Genomic DNA, 25,859 nt, shown 5'->3' with positions numbered 1-25,859 from the left:
GGGAGTATTCAATGTAGGAGCATTAATAATTGCTTGTTTGATTGAGTCAAAGGCTTCTTTTTCATTATGTCCCCATTTGAAAACTGAATTTTTATTAACCATAGTTTGTAAAGGTAAGACTATATGAGAAAAATTAGGAACAAATATTTTTACAAAATTTATCTATCCTAAAAATGATTGCATTGATTTCTTGTTATGTGGCAAAGGAATATTAGGAATCTCTTTTATCCTATCAGGATCAATGTATATGCCATCTTTGGATACAATAAACCCTAAGAGTTTTCTTTCATTTAGGGCAAAGAATGATTTCTTGGGATTTAAAGAAATCCCATACCTTTTACGTCATTCAAATATTTGTTTTAAATCATGGAGATGATTGGCCCTTTTCTTGGAAAAAACAGTTATGTCGTCTAAGTAGACAACCACACTGACTTATTGATCAAACCTTTGAAGGCTATATCCATGGCTCGTTGGAAAGTAGCTCCAACATTTATTAGACCAAAAGGAATTTTCTGATAAGCATATGTTCCCCATTTAGTCCTAAATGTTGTTTTTAATCTATCATCTAGATGCACTGGTATTTGATTGTAACTTGAAAAACCATCAAGAAAGGACATTAACTCTAAACTAGCTACTGATTGAAGTATCTGCTCCATTGTTGGTAATGAGAAATTATCTTTTTGACATGCCTTATTAAGATTTCTAAAATCAATGCAAATCCCAATATCACAATTCTTTTTCCTTACAGGTACCAAGTTTGAAACCCATTTAGAATGTTTGACTAGGAAAATTATTTTAGCTTTCAGAAGTTTATTCAACTCTGCTTTAATTTGGCTTTCCAAATTTGGGTGAATTTTCCTTAACTTTTGTTGTACAGGTTTCTCATCAGAATGTTGGCATTATGACACAGGTTTGGCTCAATGACATAAGTGTTATCCTTGATGGCAACTCACTCAAATAGTAGATCACAAGTTCAGGCTCTCAAAATAGTAGAAAATGAGATACCTGCAGGTTCCCATTCACAAAGCCGTGGACATATGCAGGTGCGCCGAACAAAAGGTGCAGACATATACGTAGGTGCTCCGAACAAAAAGTGCATACATAAAGTACACGCACTTTCATGCAGAGAAAAACGTGCACACATGGGAAATCTTATGGTTGGTCCATGGTATTTAGTCCGACTTTTTTGATCCTATGGTTTTGGTGCATGGTTTTGCATCTAAAGTATTGAACCCAGGTTTTGGGTCCTTAGTATTGGATCTCTATGGTTATGTACCATGGTTTGAGTAAGGCCTAGACTATAAAAAGGAAAGGAGATCATTTGGCTTGAGGGGACTGGTGTGTTGAATATCTTGAGAAGAGCAAGATCTGAAACACTGGTGATCGATTGGGGAGTTATAGCTGGACTTGAATCAAGGAGAAACCTGAGCATTACAAGACGGATCTACTGATGGGTCGAGATCTCTTTGGCACATGATCAGATTTGTAAATCTGATAATTTGGGGTATAATTGAAGTCTGATAAATTATCTATACCCGCAGGTTTGACACAACGTAGGCGCGGATACCTGCAGGCTCGACACAGCGCAAGCGCGGATATACACAGGTTCGGCACAACGTAGGCGCAGATACCCATAGGCTCGACACAATGCAGGTGCAGATATATGCAGGTTTGACACAGTGTAGGTGCAGATACCCGCAGGCTTGACGCAGTGGAGGCGCGGATACCTGCAGATTAAGGAAGTGAATACTGCGTATGTATGCAGGTTTCTATTGGTGAAGTTGTGGACTTTTCTTGAAGTAGTTTTTAGCTACTTATGTCTATTACTGTAGCGTTCAGGGTTCTAAATTGATGTCTGGTTACTGGTAGTGTGTTCTGAGAAGTTATTGATTCAGTATTTGTACAAGGAAGTTGGTTGATTGTAGATCTATTTGATGTTTGATTGATATTGATTGATCCAGTTTGAAAATTTATGAAACGTGGTCCCTGGAAGAAAAGAGAAGGTTGAAGCCTTTTGTAGGTTAGCACCTACGTACTAGTACCTCGGCTAGTACAAGAGCTAAGGGGGTGGTAGCTCCCTTCCATTAGCAGCTGGAAAACGAGTGAGGGTTGGAGCATTTAGTAGGCCGGCACCTACGTACTAGTAAATGGATTGGCTGGTACAAGAGCTAAGGGAGTTGTAGCTCCCTTTCAGGAGAGTCTGGAGAATGAGCGAAGGTTGTAGCCTTCTACAGGTAGCAACCTGTACACTGGTATAAGACTGCACCAGTATAGAACTATTGTAAGAAGAATTTTCTTATGAAAAGAAGATTGAGACGACTTGCAGCACGTGGTTTTCACCCACATTGGGTTTCCACCTTACATCATGGTGTTCATGTGTGCTTCTTGTGTGTGATGATCTGTTTTATTTTACTGCTCCTTTTTACTATTCATATGGTTAGTAATTTTCAGATGCACTCATTAAGGATCAACTAACGGAATCATAAGTTTACTGGATATATGCTTGTTGCGTTACACGCAGTTGCGTATACACGTGGTTTGTGTTAACTGAAGTAGCATATATAATATAGAAATGAAAAAGTTATATTGATTTGATAATATTGATTCACCCCCCCCCCCCCCCCCTCTCAGTATTATTTCCAACAATTGGAATCAGAGCCGGTCCTTTGATAGAAGCTTGATCACTTGAAGGAGATCCGTAGATCAATGGGAAAGAAGCTTAAGAAGAAAGCGCCTAAGAAGAGGAAGACATCTGATAGTGGAAGAATCAATTGGGGAATATGTGGAAGAAGCACTTCAGAATGAATATGAACAAGCAAAAGAACTATCAGGTATGAATTTTTTATTCTCTGGTGATACATCTTTCCATCTAGATGATGAAAGTGATAGCGAAACAACTGAATTTGCTCTTATTGGTGAGCAAGGAAGATATCAAATAGAGGTATAATTTAAAAGGATTACAAAAAAAATTAGAGAGCAACAAGATCTATTGAACAAAAGGGAATGTGCCTTCAAAGAAGAAGCTACCAAACTAAAAGCTCAACTAGAGGAAGGAAATAATGTAAGGAAGTTATTCAAGGATAAGGAAGATCAATGTCAAAATTTGCAGGATGAAGTGACATCATTAAGAAATGAAGTCAATGAAAGGAGCACAACAATCAAGAAACTCAGAGATAGATCCAGTTACTATGAAATTCTTGAAGCTACCATCCTCTCGCTAAAATAAGATCTTGAAGAATCAAATAAGAAAAATAAAGAACTACTCCAAGCTCTTGAAAAGAAAGAAAAAGAAGCTCTTGAACTAAGACATCAGTTGGAAGAAGGAAGAAAAGCTGAAGAAAACATGAAGAAGTAGTATCGTGAAAGGGAAGAGCAATATCAGGTTGAGGTAAATATTCTAAAAGGCAACTTAGAAGAAAACAATAAGCTCTTACGATTTCAAGATAGTACTAAGATCTTGGATGATATTCTTAGTAGTCAAAGGTCCCCTGCTATCAAAACTGGTCTTGGTTTTCATGAATATGTTGAAGATGAATCTACTTCACAAAAGAAGACAAGGAACTCTAATGCACAATGTGAAATACTCAACAAGGAGATGAGAGGTCAATCCCATCAACAACCAAGGAAAGAAATTCTTCAAAGAAAATATTTTGCTCCTCCAATAAATAATGTTGAATGTTATGTATGTCATATTCTTGGACATGTTGCAGTCAGATGCAGAAGAAGAATGTTTCAAGACCATCACACAGAAAGATCATCACATTCCAGGTACTTTAAGTGATATTGCTTTGCTTGCAATATGTTTGGTCACAAAGCTGTTGATTGCTATAGAAGGAACATGAAACATGTAAGATGTTATGCATGTAACAAGCTTGGACATACAGCAAAGGAATGTAGGAACAAAGCACGGGCACCATACCAAAAAGAGAAAACATCATCACACTTGAAGATTTGGAAGAAGAAGGAAGTACAGTCAGAAAAACGTGGCACAACACAATATACAAACATAACAGACTCAGAGGGAGCTGAAAGTGTAAAACTTCAGTGTCCTAAATCTCATACGCAAGTTTCATAAAGGGAAGTCACGTATATACGCGAGTTGGTTACTGCTCAGTCATGTATATGTTAGTTTGAGAAAAAGCAATGGGGCAGGCTCAGGAAAAGGGGTCTGATATGATTCAGTCCATTCGCTCTGTTTTCATAATGGTTACAATCTGTTGATGTTGTGTGGAAATGTCCTGATTCTTAGGAATGATTTGATCTTAACTTGTGGATGATGATACTTCTTGCTGATATATGCATGATCAAATATGACAGTAAGCAAGATGGCACAGGTTCAGGGGCAGCATATGCTTTTAATAATGCATTGTTGGCATTATGGTTAGTAGTCCTTAGTGATGATGCTTATATGGCTAAATGATACAGCTTGCTATGATTTTTCCATGAAAAAACCTCATATGATTCTTAGGTTTACATAGTTGGTGTTCTGATCAGATTTGTGGATGCATATATGGTACTTACATAAGGATAAGGAGAAGTACAAAGCTTGAATACACTTGGTGATGAGTCACTCATATGCTGCTGGCTTCATATGCATAAAGATCATATAATACAATGAGGATGCAGGATTCTTATATATCTTTGCGCTCACATGGATGAGGATTGTTGTTGTTGATGATATCAAGAAGTCTTGACTAAAGATCTTGAGCTCAAGATACGTAGTGCTATACATAGTGCTGGATACATGGATGATTACTCAAAGTTGCATTGTTGGAGACATGATGATGATGAGTTCTTATGTGTATGATGATAGGTTGATTCTTACACATGTTGATTGATGCAAATACTCCCAAGTGATGATACTTAGATCATGCAGATCTTGATGTTGATGAGATAGCTATGGTTTTTTTCACATATGATATAATGTGAATGATTCTGTACATCATATGCAGAATTCTATTCAAAAGGATGAGTTGATGCAGACATACCCTGTTGATGACTTATAAACTAATCATCATATATTGGTTGCAGGTCTAGATGCTGCTTATGAAACAGATTATACATTGTGTATGATACTTACTGATGACTATCATGATCTTATTTAGATGTTGGTCTCCTAAAGGTCATATCAAGACTCATGATGTAATAGTTTATCTCTATCTATTGTAGTCATTTGATGAATCCCTTTTGGTCATATGATGTAATTTGTACCCCCACTATGCATGGGAAAGATGATGTAATATTTCAGTCATGTATAAACAAATCGTATCTGGTGTATCCCCACTTTGTTGGGTGGATGAGTCAATATTGGTATATCCCCACTTGGTTGGGAGATGGGTGTATGTATGAGTCTTTGGTGATAGGAAGGTCATTTATGATAGAGACATGTTCTTCTTGTAGAATATCTTTTTTCAGACCTTGCTTACAGTGAGGGGGAGCATGAAAAACACGCTTCAGCAAAGCAGAGATTTCAACATGTACTCAGAGGGAGCATGGACAGATTGGTACAACTTGGCATATACAAATGGGGAGCTCAATCAAAGATTTCAGCAGGTACTCAAGAGGAGATGGACAACAGAATGCTCATCAAGGAAAGAAAATATCTTGGTTCGCCCTTTGCCCTTGAAGTCAAAGGGGGAGAGTGATTTGGTGTTGTTGCCATCAAGTCCAAAGGGGGAGATTGTTGGCATTATGATGCATGTGTTGTACTTGATGGCAACCCACATTCAATCCACTCATAGAAGAACAACTCACTTATATATAACTAGATGAATCTACAGAAGAGATATCAGATGTGACAGAATACATGATATCAGATGTGACAGAATACATGAGATGCAAGACAGCTCAAGGAATCAGATGACAATTCTCAGTACGACAAGTTAGCTTTGCCATCAAGTCCAAAGGGGGAGATCGTTGGCATTATGACATAGGTTTGGCTCGATGACATAAGTGTTGTCCTCGATGGCAACTCACTCAAATAGCAGATCACAAGTTTAGGCTCTCAAAATAGTAGAAAATGAGATACCTGCAAGTTCCCGTTCACAAAGTCGCGGACATACGTAGGTGTGCCGAAAAAAAGGTGCGGACATATATGCAAGTGCTCCGAACAAAAAGTGCATACATAAAGTACACGCACTTTCATGTAGAGAAAAACATGCACATGTGGGAAATCTTATGGTTGGTCCATGGTATTTATTCTGACTTTTTTGATCCTATGGTTTTGGTCCATGGTTTTGCATCTAAAGTATTGAACCCAGGCTTTGGGTCCCTAGTATTGGATCTCTATGGTTTTGGACCATGGTTTGAGTAAGGCCTAGACTATAAAAAGGAAAGGAGACCATTTGGCTTGAGGGGATTGGTGTGTTGAATATCTTGAGAAGAGCAAGATCTGAAATACTGGTGATCGGTTGGAAAGTTATAGCTAGACCTGAATCAAGGAGAAACCTGAGCATTACAAGACGGATCTACTGATGGGTCGAGATATCTTTGGTGCATGATCAGATCTGTAAATCTGATAATCTAGGGTATAATTGAAGTCTGATAAATTATCTATACCCGCAGGTTTGACACAACGCAGGCGCGGATACCCACAGGCTCGACACAGCGCAGGCATGGATATACGTAAGTTTGGCACAGTGTAGGCACGGGTATCTGTAGGCTCCACACAGTGTAGGCACGGATATACGTAGGTTTGACACAGTACAGGTGCGGATACCCGCAGGCTCGACACAGTGGAGGCGTGTATACCCGCATGTTAAGGAAGTGAATACTACGTATGTACGCAGGTTTCTATTGGTGAAGTTGCAGACTTTTCTTGAAATATGTTTTAGCTGCTTTTGTCTATTACTGCAGTGTTCAAGGTTCTGAATTGATGTTTGGTTACTGGTACTGTATTCTGAGAAGTTATTGATTCAGTATTTGTACAAGGAAGTTGGTTGATTGTACATCTATTTGATGTTTGATTGATATTCATGGATCTAGTTTGAAAATTTATGAAATGTGGTCCCTAGAAGAAAAGAGAAGGTTGAAGCCTTCTGTAGGTTAGCACCTACGTACTAGTACCTCAGCTAGTACAAGAGCTAAGGGGGTGGTAGCTCCCTTCCAGTAGCAGCTGGAAAACGAGTGAAGGTTGGAGCATTCAGTAGGCCGGCACCTACATACTAGTAAATGGATCAGCTGGTACAAGAGCTAAGGGGGTTGTAGCTCCCTTCTAGGAGAGTCTGGAGAACGAGCGAAGGTTGTATCCTTCTACAGGTAGTAGCTTACGTACTAGTATAAGACTGCACCAGTACAGAACTATTGTAAAAGGAAGTTTCTTATTAAAAGAATATTGAGACGACTTGCAGCACGTGGTTTTCACCCACATTGGATTTCCACCTTACATCATGGTGTTCATGTGTGCTTCTTGTGTGTGATGATCTATTTTATTTTACTACTCCTGTTTACTATTCATATGGTTAGTAATGTTCATATACACTCATTAAGGATCAACTAACTGAATCATAAGTTTACTGGATATATGCTTGTTGCTTTACACACAGTTGTGTATACACGCGGTTTGCGTTAACTGAAGTAGCAAATATAATATGGAAATGAAAAAGTTATATTGATTTGATAATATTGATTCACCCCCTTCTCTCAGTATTATTTCCAACATAGAAATCATTTGAATTGTGTGTTGAATGATAAAAGTATCATAAGTTCTCAAATCTTCGTAATTACAAGCGAAAACATTTTTGTATTTGTTCAATAATTTGATGAAAGGAAATCTTTCTTCTGATGTGAGTTCAAGTCCTAGATTGACATTTTGTGGTTTGGCCTCGATGCTAAGGTTTACTAATTCAAACTTTAAAGTATAACTTCAAAGTTTTGCATTAGTGACCTTTTTGAATCTATCTTTGATGTCATAGAGATCTTCTAGCTTGACCACAGATTTAGGAGTAGAATTCTCATTTGGTCTTTGTTTTAGCTTATGATCATGATCGCTTTCATCAAGAACCTGATCATTATAAGATTTTTCAAAAGTCAAGAAATTAAAAATGTCTTCATCATGATTAAATACTCGCCAATTGGTGACATTGTCTGGGACAAATGGCTGAAAAATTAATTCAATTGAAAACCTATCTGGACTATAATCCTCGGATGGGAGTAGTTTAGAAGCAACATTAGCCAATAAATTAGTTGTTGCATTCTGATATCTAGGAATAGGAGAAATATTAAATGCTAGAAAGTGAGTTATGAGATCTTGAACAAGGGATTGATAATGTTTGAGATGACCTAAGAGACAATGAATAGTGTTCCTTACTTGTTTGATGACAATTTCGGAATCACCAAATACTTTCAGATATTGAATATTCAGGCCTATTGCTTTACAGAGCCCTTGAATCAATGCCTCATATTTTGCAGCGTTATTGGTACACTCAAATTCTTGCCTGCATGATAGAATAGTTTTTTCCCCTTCTGGACTAACTAAAATACATCTTGCTCCTGCACTATCATTGGATTTTGATCCATCAAAATATAAAGACCAAAATAAAGGCTTATCTACAGATTTATTTACAAGTTCATCAGCAATACGAGCACATCTTGAGGTATCAATATGAGAGAAGTTTTCAATTTGTGATGTGATACTATTAACATGAAAAGGAAATTGTTGAGCATTAAAATTTCCAAAGAATGACTTAGATGAGTAATTTCCAAGAATGTTGTTATTGAAAGCTACAGGTTGGTTTTCTTATTCAAGCTCCGTTATTATATGAGTCATGTGTTTTTCCCAATCTATTTTTATTTGATTATGTTTCCATTTATAAGGAAGCCACATGTGAGACCAATCAGTGGAAATGTAACCATGGAGTTTCTCAGACCAATCCCTGCTTAGAATTAAACCATAAAACTCAGGGATGTCAACAATCAATATATCAATTCTTTGAACTACTCTGGGATCAGCTGATAGCCTAATGGTAACTGAATTAATCTCTCCTAAAACTTGCACTTTAGTCCAATCTAATTGAACAATATGAACTACAGATTTCTAGGGCTCAATGTTTAATTTAGAGCAAATTGAGATTGGCATTATATTCAATGAAGCCCCTGAATCTATTAGGCAGTTATGCAGATTTCTATTATAGATCTCATAAGTCAAGAGAAAAGGAGGAGTATGAGAATTAGACCTATCTCCGATCAAAACAACATCAATAGCATCTACTTTATCCAATGGTGGTTTACCTGATCCTTTGGCCACTTTGGATAATACACTGGTTGGAAGAGGAGAAGAAGGTATTGCATTTAACTCTTTAAGTAACAATTTCTGTTGGTTTTTTAGCTTGCTAAGTTTGTGTAAATAGATATTTTCTCGAGTCTTCTTCATGTCCTCCACAATGTTGTAATCCATAGAGTTAGAGACTACTAATGTTTTAGATGATGAGGGTGGATTGGAGGATGATGGTTGATTTTGGGTAGGCACCATTGGAGTTTTATTCATGGGAGCTTTGTCTTTAGGAACAAAGCTTGAATTTTTCTTCTTTGGATTTTTTTGAACAGGCTCTGCTACATTTTTACTTCTGGTATTTACTGGGAGAGCCTCATGTTCACTTTCATTATTTGAGTTAGGCAAGATAAAGTCCCACATCCCATGACTTTCAATTGTTTCCTCTTATTCGGTTTCCTCCGATGATAAAACTGTCTTCATCTTCATCATCATATTGATCTAATTCTGCATTAGATATAACATTAGTTGGTTTTGGTTCAGTTGACTGATTTCTTTTAAAGTTTCTAAATGGTTTTTTAGTAGAAGTTTCAGCCACCTGCTTTTTTATTTTCACCATTTCAATAGACATAGTTTTCAGAACCTTTTGTAAACCTTCCATGTCATATGGGTCTTTAACCACTTTCTTTTTTGAATCATCTTTGAAAGTAACCTTTTTTGATTTTCTTTCTTCAAGAGAATTTTTCTTTTCCAAAGCAATGATATGTTTTTCAACAATAATCGCTTCCTTCATATTTTTTGCTAATGTGGGTTTGGCAACTCTATCAATTAAAATGGCTATGTTTGAAGGTAAATCAGAGATATACCATTCGCTTCAGACTTCTTCACTAGGCTTGGATGTTGTAGGAATTTTATTTAGCAATTTATTAAATTGGGAGTTAAAGTCTTTGATCGGTTCCTTTGATTCAGATTTCATATTGGAGAGGCCATTAATCAAAGTCGTTGTGGACCTATCATCCCCAAACTTAGTTAAAAATTGCTCCTAAAAAGCATCCCAGCTATTGATAGATCTTGGTGGTAATGAAAAATACCACGATCCAGATGCCCCTTGTAGAGTGTATGGAAAAAGCCTAACAACAACATCTTCTTCTATTACCCCCTTCAAGTTTATGGACAACATAAAATTGTTTATATGTTCTTCTGCTTATATGCCAATGTCTGGATTAAATTTTGGTAACCATTTTTCAAGATGAGCTAGTAATTGACTCAAGGGTGTAGGCATAGGGACAACTCCTAGATTTGTACATGGCCTTGGTTGAGGCTAATTATGTGCCATTGCCAAACTAACAGCAGAGGAGTGTGAAGAGGTGGCTGAAAGTGATTGGGTAGATGATGTTGGAGTACCTATACCCTTATGGATTATGATCTTGGGTTGGGGAGTAGATGGATGAATTTGCAATGGTTTAGATGGAATGTATGATGATGAAGAAAGAGTCTCACTCTTAGACTCTAAAGGTTTCTTCCTAGCTCTTTTTCTACTTGGTAGAAGAAATTCAGTTGGTGGAATACCAAGCTTTCCACTCTGGGATTTTGTAAGAGGCTGGGATGGAATATATTGCGAAGTCACACTGCCTTGGGATAACTCAGACTGTTCTTGGGATATTGAAAACCCTTGGAGTTTATGAATTAAGGTCTGTACTTCAGGGGGTTCAAGAGAAGAATTGTCAGGTGTGTTTAAGTTTTCAGTAGTGGGTGTTGTATTTTCCCTTTCAACTTCTCGTTTAAAAATAGGAGATTTAGAATGTGAAGGAGAAGTTGGAGGATATTGTGGGGGGGTTTTACTCTTATAATGTCCTATGGATTTGGATTTACTCACCATTCATAGTTCAGGCCCTTCTTCTAGCGGCAAAAATGTTGATGCCTATAAAATCCTAGCACCAACATTGGGGATAACCGCCCGGTCCGAACCTTAGTACAACTCCTTTTCTGTTTGGTGTGGTGGCTTCAACTGGATATTATGGGACCAATTTCCCTTAATATATGGTTTAACAGATGGTTGTTTTGTAATGTATAATGGAGAGGGTAAATGTTTTAACCTATAACTCAAAATATACAAATATATTTAACTAAACCTAGGTAATGTATTAACAATGCGATTTCTGATTATTTCTAACAAACAAATAATCATATAGATGAATTACTAATCAATAGAAAGATGCATTCATAGATAATGATTTCTTTGTTTAAGAAATTAAACAAAGTAATTATTAATAACACATATCACATTTATAACAATATATATATCGCTGACATATATCTTTAAAGTATAACAATTCTATATATTCAGAAATGACACGATAAAGAATTTTTTGAACAACATACATATATCAACAATAGCAACTTTTGAAAGGAATGCTTCATTACATAAGGAAACAAGGCAAAATAGTAGTGATAAAAATACTGCATGCATTTGAGTATTTCTGATGCAAATAACACTTTGATTCCACTTTTTTATTTGAGAAAACCTTCTAGGAGATAGAAAAGTGTAGGTCTTGAGAGCGTTTCTTCACAAAAAGGTAGAACCTTGATCCACTACTGATAAAAAAATATTCAGAAGTACAAAAGTGCAACTTCTTAAGTCAAATATTATACAAGTTGAGGACCCTTTCTTCAAAGACATGAAAGGATTTAAATAATACAATAAAAATAACTGTCAATAAAAATCACTCTGAGATGTTGAAACTACTAACACAAAGATCTGGGATTTGATCTATAAAAATAACATTGCGATAGCCTTTTAACTGATTCACTGTATCTACTTCTTCTCTTGCGCTTGCAGCTAACAAACTGAGAGCATTTGATGAATTTCCGGAGGGTGACTTAGCCTAGAATGTAGTTGAGCTGCGTACGTAGCATCTGAAATTTCGGGAACCATGAGATTGATAGTGTTGGCAAGGCATTTGGTGGCCATCAGTTGACTGTGCAGCTTTACTAGGAAAAACCCAAATGCATCCCAAGTCAAATCTTGTACTTTGCCGATTTGTTCTTCTCTACTGGCCAGATCTTGTCTCCATTGATCTTCTAGCGCTTTTGCTTTCAAGAGCTTTCCTAGAGAGCAATCGGAGATCAAGTTAGTTAGATATAGGTTGTCATTTACCAACTCGATCACACTGTTCATTGTTGCCCTGGCTCTGGAAGTGGCTCTTTCGGCCTTAATTAATTGTGATTCCCACTCCGAAAACAAGATCTCTTTGTGTGATTCTTGGATTTTTGGTAGATTAGTAGCCATACCTTCTGTTGATCTTTGCCAAGACAAGAATTTTGTTACCTTATCATCTGTGTTTTTAAATTCTAGCCTTGTCTCAACTACTTTTTCAATGAGTGATGCAATGATAATGCACAATGGGTCAACCAATGATATCTTATGGCAAAGGATATTCAATTGCCGAGATAAGGCTTTAGTTACTTCTAGGGATTCTTTCTTGGATTCATCAATCTTTGGATAACCCTTGAATCTTTCTACCTGTAATTGCAGCTGGACAATTTGTTCTTCTTTAGCCCTCTTTTCCTTCTAAATGTTGTGTGTCTCATGATTTCAGTGATGCGCAATTGCGATCGGCTTATCGCATCAGAGGATTTATTTGAACACTTGGAACAACTTCTTGATAGGTAGCGATATGTGATTTCTGATGGATTTATCGCATCAACGAATGTCAATGGAACACCTTGATTCCACCATTGAAACAAAGGATTTGTGTGATGCAACATACTCCTTTTTTAATTGTTTTATGATAAGGTTTTATTATAATTTAAATCGGATTGGACCTTATCAAGAGGACTTTCATGGGTTGAATATATTAGCAAATTGTGATTGTTATTTAACTTATCCTAAAAGTAAAAGACCTATTATAAAAATTATTTTCAAATGTTTTATTGATTTTATTTATATTCTAAAGGGGACCCATTTCTTATTAAAGTTTTATATGAAAAATTTTGAAATAGGGAGGACTGTTTTATAGCACAACAGGTTCTTAAAATTTCCCATGATGATGGATGATGGTGGACTCATATTTTCATTCCCCCAACGAAATCATAATATCTAACCCTTCTCTCAATGTCCATCACAATCCTGTAGTAGTTATGGGACAATCTTGTAGCACTCTATGTCAATCATGTAGTAGCCTTGTCTAACCCATATCTCTAAAATTTTAGATTAGATTAACCAAAAATATTTTGGTAAAATTTCCATCATCCTTATGCATCTCCCCATAAAAAATATTGGCCAACGTATGCACGAATCTCGAGAAAAATAGAAAGTGGTTGTAGTTGATGGAGGTCAATTTCTCGAAAAGTATGCATTGGAATTTGCTGAAATTTCTTGAACATGTTAGCATCATACTTATGCATCTACCCATAAAACTCATTAAAAATATGCATATTTTTTAAGATATGGTCAAAACAATCTATGCCCCGTGTACTTTGGCAATCCTGTAGAAAAATATAACTTTCTTGTAGTACTTTAGGATAGCAAGGAAAATCAATCAGAAAGGCTTGGGAATGATGGGTGTTGAAAATGGATGAGAGTGGTGGATTGACATGGCTTTAATCTTGTTCGAGCATTTGGGTAAAGGGGTGAAAGCCCAAGTTTGACTTTCTTTGACTAAATTTTTATCATCTTTTCTTTTGGTGCTATCTTGTTCTAGTTTCTTGCAAAGGTTAGAGAGCATATGCATTCATCAGAGGTGGGAAAATAATCATTTTTTTCTATTCATTTTTTCATTTTTCCTAGGCTTACTAGCTGGTAGTAGGTCCTCCTAGGCGCCTCAGAAGAGGTTTTCACCTAGGTTCTTATTTATTTTCTATTTTTTCCAACCCATTGACTTCCTCATGGAGGTTTTCAATCAGTGATGCAATCTTAGGTGCCTCATAGGAGGTTTTCAATTGAGATTTTATTCTTCCTCTTCTTTTTTCATTTTTCTTTTCTATCCTACTCTACTTGAAAAAAGTAAATCTCTTTCAAATATAGGAATACTTCCAATGGAGCCATGTGCATAACAAGATGAAATATAAACTCATGTGTAGGTTCGAAAGATATGATTTGACATGTACCTTAATATGAGAGACCAACTGCTTTGACTGAGATGAAATCATGATTTATTGAAGAAGAGTGTATTGGTGCAACTTGATGATTTTCTAGAACCATATTTCAATACAGGTATGATGCCCTTGGTTCACTTTTTCATTTGGATCATTCTTTATTCCTTCTTCTTCCATTCCATTCAAATATTCTACTATTTTTTTATTAGTCCCTTCACCACATAAAGGATTTCATTATAAGCATAGTGTAAATTCTTTAATCTCAAGCTCCAATGGCTACTCTTCATAAAATTTGGTCCATGATTCTTTTGTCCCCTCTAGATCTTCTTCTTCTTGGTGTTGTTCTTTAATGACAACAGGGGAATCTTTTTTTTGGAATACCCTTCTTGATTGAACATTAATATCATTTAGATCAATAGGATACTTTTGGAGATTTATCATCTCATCACTGTAAGGGGGCTGACGAATTTTATTGTTGTGGTTTGGAAATGGTGGCACAAGTAGTTGAGTGGGAGTGGGTCTTTGAAATAGTTGTGGTTGTGGTGGAGGTGGATGGGATGGAAAACATTGAGTTTGGTATGGAGGATATTGAGTATGTTGATGGAAATATGGATCACCCCATTGAGGGGGTAGGTGTTGATATGGATGAAAAGGAGGGATGAAATATTGAGGAGGACAAGAACATGAATATGTGTTGCCCCATTGGGAAGGATAAGACCATGGAGACCAAGGTGAGGTTCTTGGTGGATACCAAGGTTGAAATTGTGCATTATTACTTGTATTGAACGAGGAGGGGTATTTCATATCTTGCTGATATGAGTTGATAAAGTAGGGCCGCTCCATGCCTCCTTTTAAATTCTCTACCACATCTTCTTCTTCTACCTACACATGAGTTGATAAAGTAGGGTGTTGAAGATTTTTTGTTTGTTTTGATTTTATAAATTTTTTTGAATGAGAATGCTAATGCAATGCAATGAAAGATGCGTAATGCAATTTTTTCATTTTTGCAAAAAATATAAATGTAGAAAATAAATAAGGAATCATTCCAAGAATAAGAGAGTGCTTCCTTTGATACCATCCCTAACAATGATGCCAAAAAGAGATGAGCTCTGAAATTGCAACAAGAATGTTGCAACTCCCAAGGCTACCAACTTAAATTATCAACTTAGGGTTTGTACAAACTTAAGAGGGGCTGCCATTGTATGTGAAACAAACACCTTCCTCTTCCTAGTCTGACTCCATTTGATGCATGTGAAAGAAGACAATGAAAAAACTTCAAATGAGAAAAGATCTAGGTAGGCTACCAATCATAGGTTGCAAAAGTTAAATAACAATAAGAAAATCTATTCTACTTTTGTTGGAAAGTAAATGACAGAAAGGAAATCTATTCTATTTGCAAAAATGTAAAGCACAATGAAAACCAAGAAGATATAATCTATATTGTTGGAAAATAATGGCATTAAAGGAAATCTATATTTTGCAGGAAAGAAAAGTCCTATATTACCTTTGCAAGAAGTAAAGCACACTTTGGTTAAAGTAAATTGTGGAAAGGAAATTTAGACTATTTGTAGAAATCAACATTGAAGAAGAAAGCAATGTAAGAGATAAATGAATACTTAACCAAGGCTTAGCTAAACCAAAGTAGCATTAGAGCATTCATAGGCTATAAGTCTACTTCCACCATGAATTTAGAGTGAATTTGTGAAAGGAAGATCTCGAAAATAAATTGCTACAAGATTGCTATAAGATTATTATTTATTGAGTTAACTTGCTGAATTCCCAAAAAAATGAAATGAAAATGAGACGGGACACATTTTTTTATTAATTAGGATGTTCTACGATTCCAATACAAGTGGAATCACTCACATGTACACTTGTTAACATGTGCTAAAAAATAACAGAAAATTACTACTCTAAAAGCCCGAAAATTCAAGAATTAGAAAGCTAATTAACCTATGAAATACCTAAACTGATCAAGTTGAAATGATATGGAAATTTTTTACTAATTAATTTTTTTTAGGACTCAATCCATTTGGAATAAACTAAAAATAAACTCGCTAACATGTGCTAAAAAGTAGCATAAAATTACTACTAGAAACCAAAATTTTTAGAGAAATGAACTATTAAGCCGATCTAAGTGCCCAAAGTCTTAGGCTAATTAAGTGAAAATGCTGTGTGGTTATTTTTTTATTATTTTGGATGTTTATAAGCTCCAATAAAAGTGGAATAAACTTGAAATGAGCTCATTAACATATGCTAAAAATTAGCATAAAGTTACTACTATTTTTCTACACAATACTTTGAGAAATTCCAGGATTGCGAACTAGTAAATCAATCAAGTAGATAAATCATGGATATGAATTTGAAAGGCTTTCATAAAGATGAATCATGCTTGTGAATTCATAAATAAACTTTATAAAAACTCACTTCAATCATTTAACAAATAAATCCTACGACAAATGGAAGGTGAATACTAAATGCAGAAATAGGAAAAACAAGAAAGAAGATGCAAGTGAAAACATTCAAAGAAGATAAATAAATTGTACAATAGGGATTTGAGGCTCCTAGTATGGCCAAGCCCAAGGATAATGAGAGTCATATGAAGGAAAACAATCTTTAGAAGCTAAAAAATATGCCAAACTTCATTATTTGAATCAATCCAAGTACAACCCTACTAGAAATGAAAGTAGAGCTGCTAAATAATTTTTTTTCTTCAAAATAAGGCTAAGAAAAACATGCCCATAGAGGAAAATTCGAATTGGAACTTATAAAAATATATGTGGAAGCATACTCCCTAAAAGGAGGTAACTTTCCCCTCCAAAATTCCTCAAAAAGAGGATATGGTTCCCAACACTAGGAATTTTCTTTAAATGATAAGGAGTACATTCTTAGATTTTCTCAATCACTGGAGATCGAGAATATGTTAAATAATTTCATAATATATTGTTCCTTTATTATACAATCGTGCTCCATCATGTAGCAGGGAGTAAGTCCTTAGATTATCTCATATTCCAAATCTTTATAATATACCCAATTTTCTCACAATATTATACAAAAAGAAATAATATTAGGCACATAGTATGCAATTATCTCTAAAACTTCCCAATGAACATATTAAAGTTAAAAATATGCCATCTAATGAAAAAAGAGAGGTTTAATGTGCTAAAGGATGGTTAGATGGGCCTTAATTTATATCTAATTTGTAGGCTCATCTCCATGCATGACCATGGTTATCACAATGTGACATTGGACCATGAGACAATCTTTGTCACAATGTGACCATGGTTGACCCTAGTTGACCATGACTAATTTTCATATTGGGACAATATTTCTCACAATGTGATGTTGGACCATGATTGATGATAAACCCAAGAGATTGACATTATAAACCCAGGGGATTAATATTAAAACCCCAAGGGATTATAAACCCAATGGATTAATATTATAAACCCAAGGTATATAAACCCTAAGATAAATATTATAAACCATGGAATGAACATGCTTGACCATGTTTGATCGTGGTTGATTTTCATATTTAGACAATATTTGTCACAATGAGACGTTCATTGATGGTTGACCATGGTTGACCATGTTTAATTTTCATATTAAGAAAATATTTATCACATTGCGACGTTGGACCATGGTTGACCATAAACCAAGCAAATAATAGACCCAAGGGATTAATACAATAACCCCATGGGATTATACACCTAACAAAATAATATCAAACCCAAGGGATATAAACCGTAAGATAAATATCATAAACCCTAAAATAAACATGGTTGACCATGGTTTACCATGATTGATTTTCATATTGACACAATCTTTGTAGGAATGTGACATTGGACCATTGTTGACCATGGTTGGCCATAGTTATCACATTCTGACATTAGACCATGAGACAATATTTATCATAATCAATACAAGAAAATAAATTATAGCAGAGGTTTTTGTGGAAGCCCCTATAAATATATCCCAAAAATTCATTTGTAGGAGAGGTCATTAGCGGAGGTGGGCAAGTGGATGTAAATGCACTGGTGCTTTACTATCCATACAAGAATAAGTGCCACATAAGACATGGTGCACTATGGAAAATATATTTTTATAAAATAAAAAAACATGGTGCACTAAATAACACAACGCACCAATTCTTGAATAATCGATAGCACTGAAAAAATGTTAAATTGAAAAATTGTCAGTGCTATATACATCTGCAACAATGGTGCCTGTCATATAGTAAAACACCCTGGTGCATACTAAGAAGGAGCACCGCTATAGTTTTTAAATTTCAAAAAAATGTGGTGCTATTTTGCAACGATGCAATGGTGCTGTAAATGTATCAAAACACTTCAGGGCATATTCTAAAGAGCATTGCTAGGTGGTTTTTAATCTTGAAAAGAAAAAAAATGGTGTTATAGTCAAACAAAGTACCAGTGTTGTACCTATATTAGAATGCACTGAGGCATCCTAACAAAGGAATTTCTATAGATTTTTTATTTAAAAAAAAAGTGGCGCTCTTAGGTATCTTCAGCACTGGTGTGGTTATAGTAATGCACCGAAGGAGGGTTAAACTTAGAAAAAAAAAAAATCTCAGTTGTAAATTTCATTTTTATCATATATAGTGATAGAAAGCCCTGAAACACCAGTGCCACTCTTGCCTCATGTAATTTCCCTGACATCAATGGTTCTCATGCTCACCATCCTTCCTTACTGTGTTCATTGTCTGACTTTCAATTTTTTTCAAACAATAATAATTTTTTTTTTCTCCATTATATGTCAAAAATGCCTCCTCAATGAGAAAATTTCTAGGTATTGTCTACGTCTCTCTCTAATTTATTTTTTTACTGTATTAGAATTGCAAACTAGCTAAAAAATTCCACTACTTTTGAAATTTTTCCTGCGCGGTGCGCTCGATATGTTCAACTCGCATCGATAGTGGTGCACCTTATAAATTTAGAGGGTGCATCACTGTTCGATTCATGAACATAATGCACCACTATTGTTGTGGTGTGTTTTGTAAATGAAAACGCACCAAGAAAGCTATAAATTGTACATCGGTTGGTACAATTTTTAGGTTATGCCTAGTGCATTTATATTTACCAAACACACAACAAAAATACTATTTAAAAATATAGTTATATCTCAGTGCATCCAATAACCTAAATATTCCATACCAATGTGAAAAGTTTATACATGCGCAATAGTGCATATGTGTGATCCACCACGAGGAAAATTTAAATTTTTGAACCAACATCGGTGTGTAATACATATGTGTGCACTGTTTCTAGTGTGGTTGTGTTGGAAATGCATTGGAGCTTGTGCATCACTATCTTTTGGGCGCACCGATGATTTCTTTTTTTAATTGAAATTTATATTTCTATATTTATAAGTACATTTTTTATTTAATAAAAAAATGTATTTTATGTATGAGGCTGATGTATTTTATATGTCAATCATGTAGCAGAGATGTCAGCAGAGGGAGCAACAACAGGGGTAGGAGAAAATGGTAGACCAATACAATATGGTCCGACCATGGGAGAAAAAAGAGAGGGATAGGGATTTATGCCCTCACCCTATTACTGCAGCGACCTAAGAGCTCTTAAAGAATATAGGCCTCCTTAAGTAATGTGAGGAGTCTAAATCCCTAAAGGTGCACTCTACCTTATTGCCGCACCTGATCTGCTAATCGAGTGTCTAGGAGTAGGGTTTCCATGTCAGTCTAGGAACATGGTATAGGTCCATTGGGGGGAAATATAATTTATCACTAACCTATCTAGGAGAGGAGAGGATTTTCCCCCATTCCCTATTTTCCCCCATGGGGTTACGACTGGTAGTCTGCTTTCCTACACTTAAAAATATTTTGGGCCTCATATAGTCCATCCAATAGATTTTCAGGTGCGTAGTGGAAAACTACATATTTCTTCTTCTACTGCATGGTAAGTTAGGTGCCTCTCGTTATTACTCATCACCATTACACACTTTAGTAGTGATGGGAAACACATTAATTGCCCTCTTTTTATTATGTCGATTCTTTGATTTAGGTGCCATGTTGTATCATATGGTTTGCCATTTTTCGGAGGCATTTTTTCATGCCTTTAGAAAGATGTCATGTGATGATACATGGGAGGGTGACCTTCCCTTTCACTTGCGAGATATTTTATTTATATTTCAAGAGGCTTATAGAAACCAGGCCTACATTTGACCATCACCCCCCTAGGTTGATCACTGAGGTCTGGATGACCATGTGTTTGTGTCATTGGAATTTATGTATGTGGGGATTAAATAGAGACAGTGTTCTAACATCCTGTTCACACCAGTTGAGCCTCCAGATGATTGAGGTAATATTAGTGTTTTCTTTAAATTCATCTAGTTTCATTTTATTGTTTTAATTAATTAGAATAAAATTTATTCTAGCACATTCTTTAACTTGTTTTATTAAATTGTTTAATGAAATTGTCTAATTATTGTTGTGTATTATATATTTGATAGACTTCAGTACATTCAATGGGGACATGCCTCCTCACCCACCAGATGGAGGAGATAAGGAGATGGGCTAATTTGGAACTTGGGGGGAGGCCCCAAGATCTAAAAAATTGAAATGCATGAAGGAAAGAGGAGAACACATAGTAACAAGACCAAAAAATGCAAAGGGTTCTAAATTTTGGAAAAAGGGCTTTAGTTGCACTATTGTACTCAAGTTTCTTTTATTACTAGATGCGAATGATTTTGATTCTAGCATGCAAAAGCAGAGGGTAGAATTAGTACTTGTATCTTGTGTATTTTATGTTTATCTTTAAAAAGAACCATATATATATATATATATATATATATATATATATATATATATATATATATAGATATATATATATTGCAGACTTAAGCATTGCTCTTTGTATTGTGCTTTTCTTAGATTCAAGCATAATCACTATTGATATGTGTAGATCTACTCTTTTTGTTACATTGAACTATTAATCATTTTTCTTATGTGTTGGGCTTAATATTAATTTGATTAACTATTTAATCAAATTAATTCTTAAATCAATATTATTAACATTGATTTGTGAAAATCTTTATTTTTGTTAAATAACATTATCTTTTTATCACATATGCTTGAAGATACCTGGGTTAAGTAAGTATATTAGATTAGTTATAATTCATACCAGTATTTATAGTAGTTTTATCAACCATTATCACTACCTTTTACATATTTTTCCATCATCCATTCTTACTAGGTAACTGGACCCAAAATACTAGTCAGAACCACCATTCAAAACATAAAAGAGTCTAATTTTGGGTTATCACTAGGTGGATTCCCAAATGTTGATGCAGTTAATTTTAGCCATCAAAAAGTTCATACGATGCACAAGTTTAGCTAAAGTATAAGTAGTTAGTAGCAGAGGATAATTATGGGGGCCTCACTAGGGAGCAAAACCATACCACATGCCTTGATATTACAGGATATATATTGAGGAAAAAATGACATAATATATTGAGCATATAATAGTGGGTAAAGGGTTTTTATAGGTTGTGTATAAAAAATGGAGCTCAAAGATAACAAAAAAATATAACGGGGTATAGAAATAATGGGTTTGAGACTTCTGCGATCTGCATTATGTGTGGTTATATCTTCCGGATCCATCGCATTTTGTTATTTTATGCATCGACGTTTCGAACCATCCTCTGTGGTTCATCATTAGGATTTAGATTTGTGAAGAAGTCAGAGACAAATGACTTCTTCACAAATCTAAATCCTAATGATGAACCACAGAGGATGGTTCGAAACGTCTATGCATAAAAGAACAAAGTGAGATGGATCCAGAGGGTATAGAAATGTTAATGAAAAAATGGATACCTACGATATCTAGTGAAAGCAGGGGTTTTTTAAATTGGGAAGGTGTCATTGGGTTCATATTGGTAGGGGGTTAAATAAAGTGATTTTTAGAGGTATTTTCCAATATGTAGTCAAATTAAGGGTATTTTTTAATATGCCATGAACACATGTGCTATGTTAGAGGTTCATTAATTGAATCCCCCATGAGGATAAGAGTTGACAACATACAAAATGTAAATTTCCAGCTATAAAAGAAATTGTGAAAAATAGGTTGACCTTCATCGGGCCATAATTCTTTGACCATAAATCAGAAATAACATATGACCAGTCGTTGGAAATATAATTCTATGAAGAATACAACCATCCAAACAAAATTTTGGTTTGAGGCCAAAATTTTTGGGACAAAAAAAAATGCTACAGGAGTTTTTAAGGGGCAAGAATGTTTTCACAGGCTGCAAAATTCTAGAAGGCATAACTTTCAACCAGGGTATAATAATAACACAAAAGGATAGTAGATAGAAATCTATCGATGAGGAGAACATGTTAAAAGAATTATAGATTAGAATTCAACAAAAATTTTAGGAGAAATTTCACAGGAAAAATAGGCACTTTACCAGTAAAGTTTCCATAATGGAAAATATGAGCCCAAAAGATGCTTAGGGGCCTTACAGTGAAGAGGAGGAAATCATGGCTGGAATTTTTAGCACAGGTAATGTTGAAATTTAATCTAATGGTCATGAAGAGAAAACCATAGGAAAGGGATCTTGAGGACCATGAAGAGTCTCAAAATGCAAGTAGTTAGCTACAAGACTAATAATGAGAAGTTGATGAGAGCACAATAGATGATTAACAACCATATTTTACAAAGTTTGAACAAAATTAAGAAGGAATTGGACAAGAAAACCGAGTTGAAGCATGCATGTGAATATAATGTTGGAGTTAAGGAGTGGGGTGTTGGAATTTCAAGGCACTCCAAGGGTGTCGCTCAACAACACTACCACTCAGAAAGAAGGTGAAGTAAGAGGGCTTATGTGACCTTAGATTCAAGTAGCAACCCAAGTGTGTCCCTAGTCAAAAAGTCATGAAATAAATAAGATAGGGATAATTTGCAAGGAGATTTGCAGAAAATCAAACCTCCCACCTTTAATCGAGAAAAAAAAAAGGAGAGGAGGTGGAGGCATGGTTCCTGGAGATGGGAAAATATCTTTAGCTATACAATTATTATTTAAACCTAGAGGCTAGAATTACCATATAACATTTGAATAGTAAGGATAAAATTTGGTGGGAGAAACTTAAAGAAATTAATGATTTGGATGAAACGTGTATTACTTTGAGGAAATTCAAGAAATATTTCCAAAGGAAATACTTGTCTAAGAACTATTATAAGAATAAAATGCAAAAACATTTTTAGTTGCAGCTAGAAAACATGACCATGGAGGAGTATGGTCGAAAGTTTACCAAGCTATTTAGCTAGACTAATTTTATTAAGGGAAAAAAAGTTAAAATATAGTGGCATATTAGTAATCTACCATCATTTTATGGAGATAAACTAAAATATGATGAGCCTAAAACCCTAGAGGAAAATATGAGGAAAGTGGAACAATTGTATGAGAAAAAAAAATAGGTTAGTTTTGTAGAAAGTTTGGAGCAGCAAGAACAATAATTTCATGGAGAAAAGGAAAAATGGATTTAAACTACCACCACTTAAGAATAATTCTTAGGAAGGCCAACATACAACACCAACTTCTAATGAGTGAGAGGGGGGTGATACATCAAGAAATATGCCTCAAATTCCACTAATTAAATGTTGGGAGTGAAAAGGGGATCATAGGAATGGAGATTATCCTCATAAGGCATAGAATATGATAATTGTGCATAATATACAAGAAACAACTACTGTGGAAGATGTGGGAAGGGGATTGCCTAGAATCTATGAAACTTTGGGTAAAATGCAAGAAAATCATAAGGAACATATGATTGAGGTCTAAGTTAAGCTTAATAACCAACTCATTATTATTTTAATTGACTCAAGAGCTAGTCACAATTATATTGACATAAAATTGGTTGAAAAGTTCAAATTAAATACAAATAAACATTCCCAAGCATGGCTAGTATAACTTACTACAGGTGTAAAGAGGAAAATCACATAGCTAGTCTAGTATTGTTCATTTGAGATGAATGGGTTGAGTACAAAAGTTGAATTGAATGTGATTTCACTAGGATCTTATGATTTTTTAACAAACATGAATTGGTTGGAGAACCACCATGCAAAAATTGATTTTTACAACAAATATTTTGTTTGCATGGATGATGAGGGACAATAGAGACATGTCCAAGGGATTCCCATGTCAATATCTATTAGAGAGATATCAACTATTTAATTGAAAAATAATTTTAGGAAAGGATGTCAAATTCTTGTAGCTATATTAAGAGTTTTAATTAGTGATTAAGCCTATTACAATTAATTGTCAACTAGGACTCATAAACATGAGTTGTACTGCATTTTGGTGCAAGATTTAAATGTAGAGTATATGATTTCCTTCTGATCGTTAAGTACATAATGACTAATTAAGCACTCATCTCATAAGAAAACTGAAGGTATTCTATTTAACTCAATCCACTCTGTGTTTATTTTAATTCACTGAAATCAAATGACAAATGAAACTGAAAACTTAAATGGAATTCATCTCAACTACAAAGCTTAAGTGAGAATGCAAACTTCTGAAGTCAAACACCTATGTAGCACAACAGAATAAAGAGACTAATCTATGCTTTTGAAATCAAATCATAGCCTGTTACCTCTAATTCACACAAGTCACACTTGTTCTTATTTGAAAATGAAAACACTTCCTGACTGTACTTTAAATGACTGCAAAGCTAACGCTATAGGAATAAGATCTCAACAAAAGATATCTAAGTTTATCAAATCCTGGACTACTGTATTGGAATGTAGACTTACTCTATGACTGTATTCAATAACTCAAGACAAGGTAAAAGGAATCACACTGCAACTTAAGTCACTCAATTCAACATTCGAAATCAACCTGCATACTTCATTAAAGAGAATAAAAATCAATCCTTCATTGATTATACGAGAAACAAAACTAAATTATCCTATGATAATTTAACTATTTCAATCAACAGTATGTAAAGAAATTCTTCTATGATAACTCGCATTTATGAAAATGTTTAAAGGGAATCAATGATTTAATAATGAAAATGGACAATGCAATTTCTACTTGTGATTGATTAAAATTCATTCAATGCACACCATCAATCAAGCATTCTATTCTACACAATGAAATCCACACTATTGATTGCTTATCATAAACCTCGTTGCAAAGATGAACACATCAACTTGAGCATATAGAGATTGCGTTCAACGATTTTGACATTTGATTAACTCATCACATGCATTCTGAACACAATGTAATTGAATGGGATTTTATTTGATAGCATAAAGTCTGGTTGATATGAAATATGATTCTACATTTGTGGAAAACATAACATGAATTTTCATCAAAGATTTACACACTCAGACGACTGAATCGAAGTGTCTAGAAACAAATACAAGGTTATCACACTTAAAATCAATCCAAAGCTAATGAATCTCCTCACGCATTGTACAAAAGACTTCAACAGACTCAAACTAGAAATAAATGAAAACAACTTGTAATGAATCAACACACAATTGTGCTCCTACAGACTAATAATGAAGCCTAT

The sequence above is a fragment of the Pinus tabuliformis genome, chromosome Q, assembly GCF_031772625.1.
Source record: "Pinus tabuliformis cultivar Carrire ecotype Pingquan chromosome Q, CPIR1, whole genome shotgun sequence".
Classification (NCBI taxonomy): Eukaryota; Viridiplantae; Streptophyta; class Pinopsida; order Pinales; family Pinaceae; genus Pinus; species Pinus tabuliformis.
The sequence above is the reverse complement of the archived record's forward strand: the minus strand, read 5'-3'. Positions refer to the sequence as shown.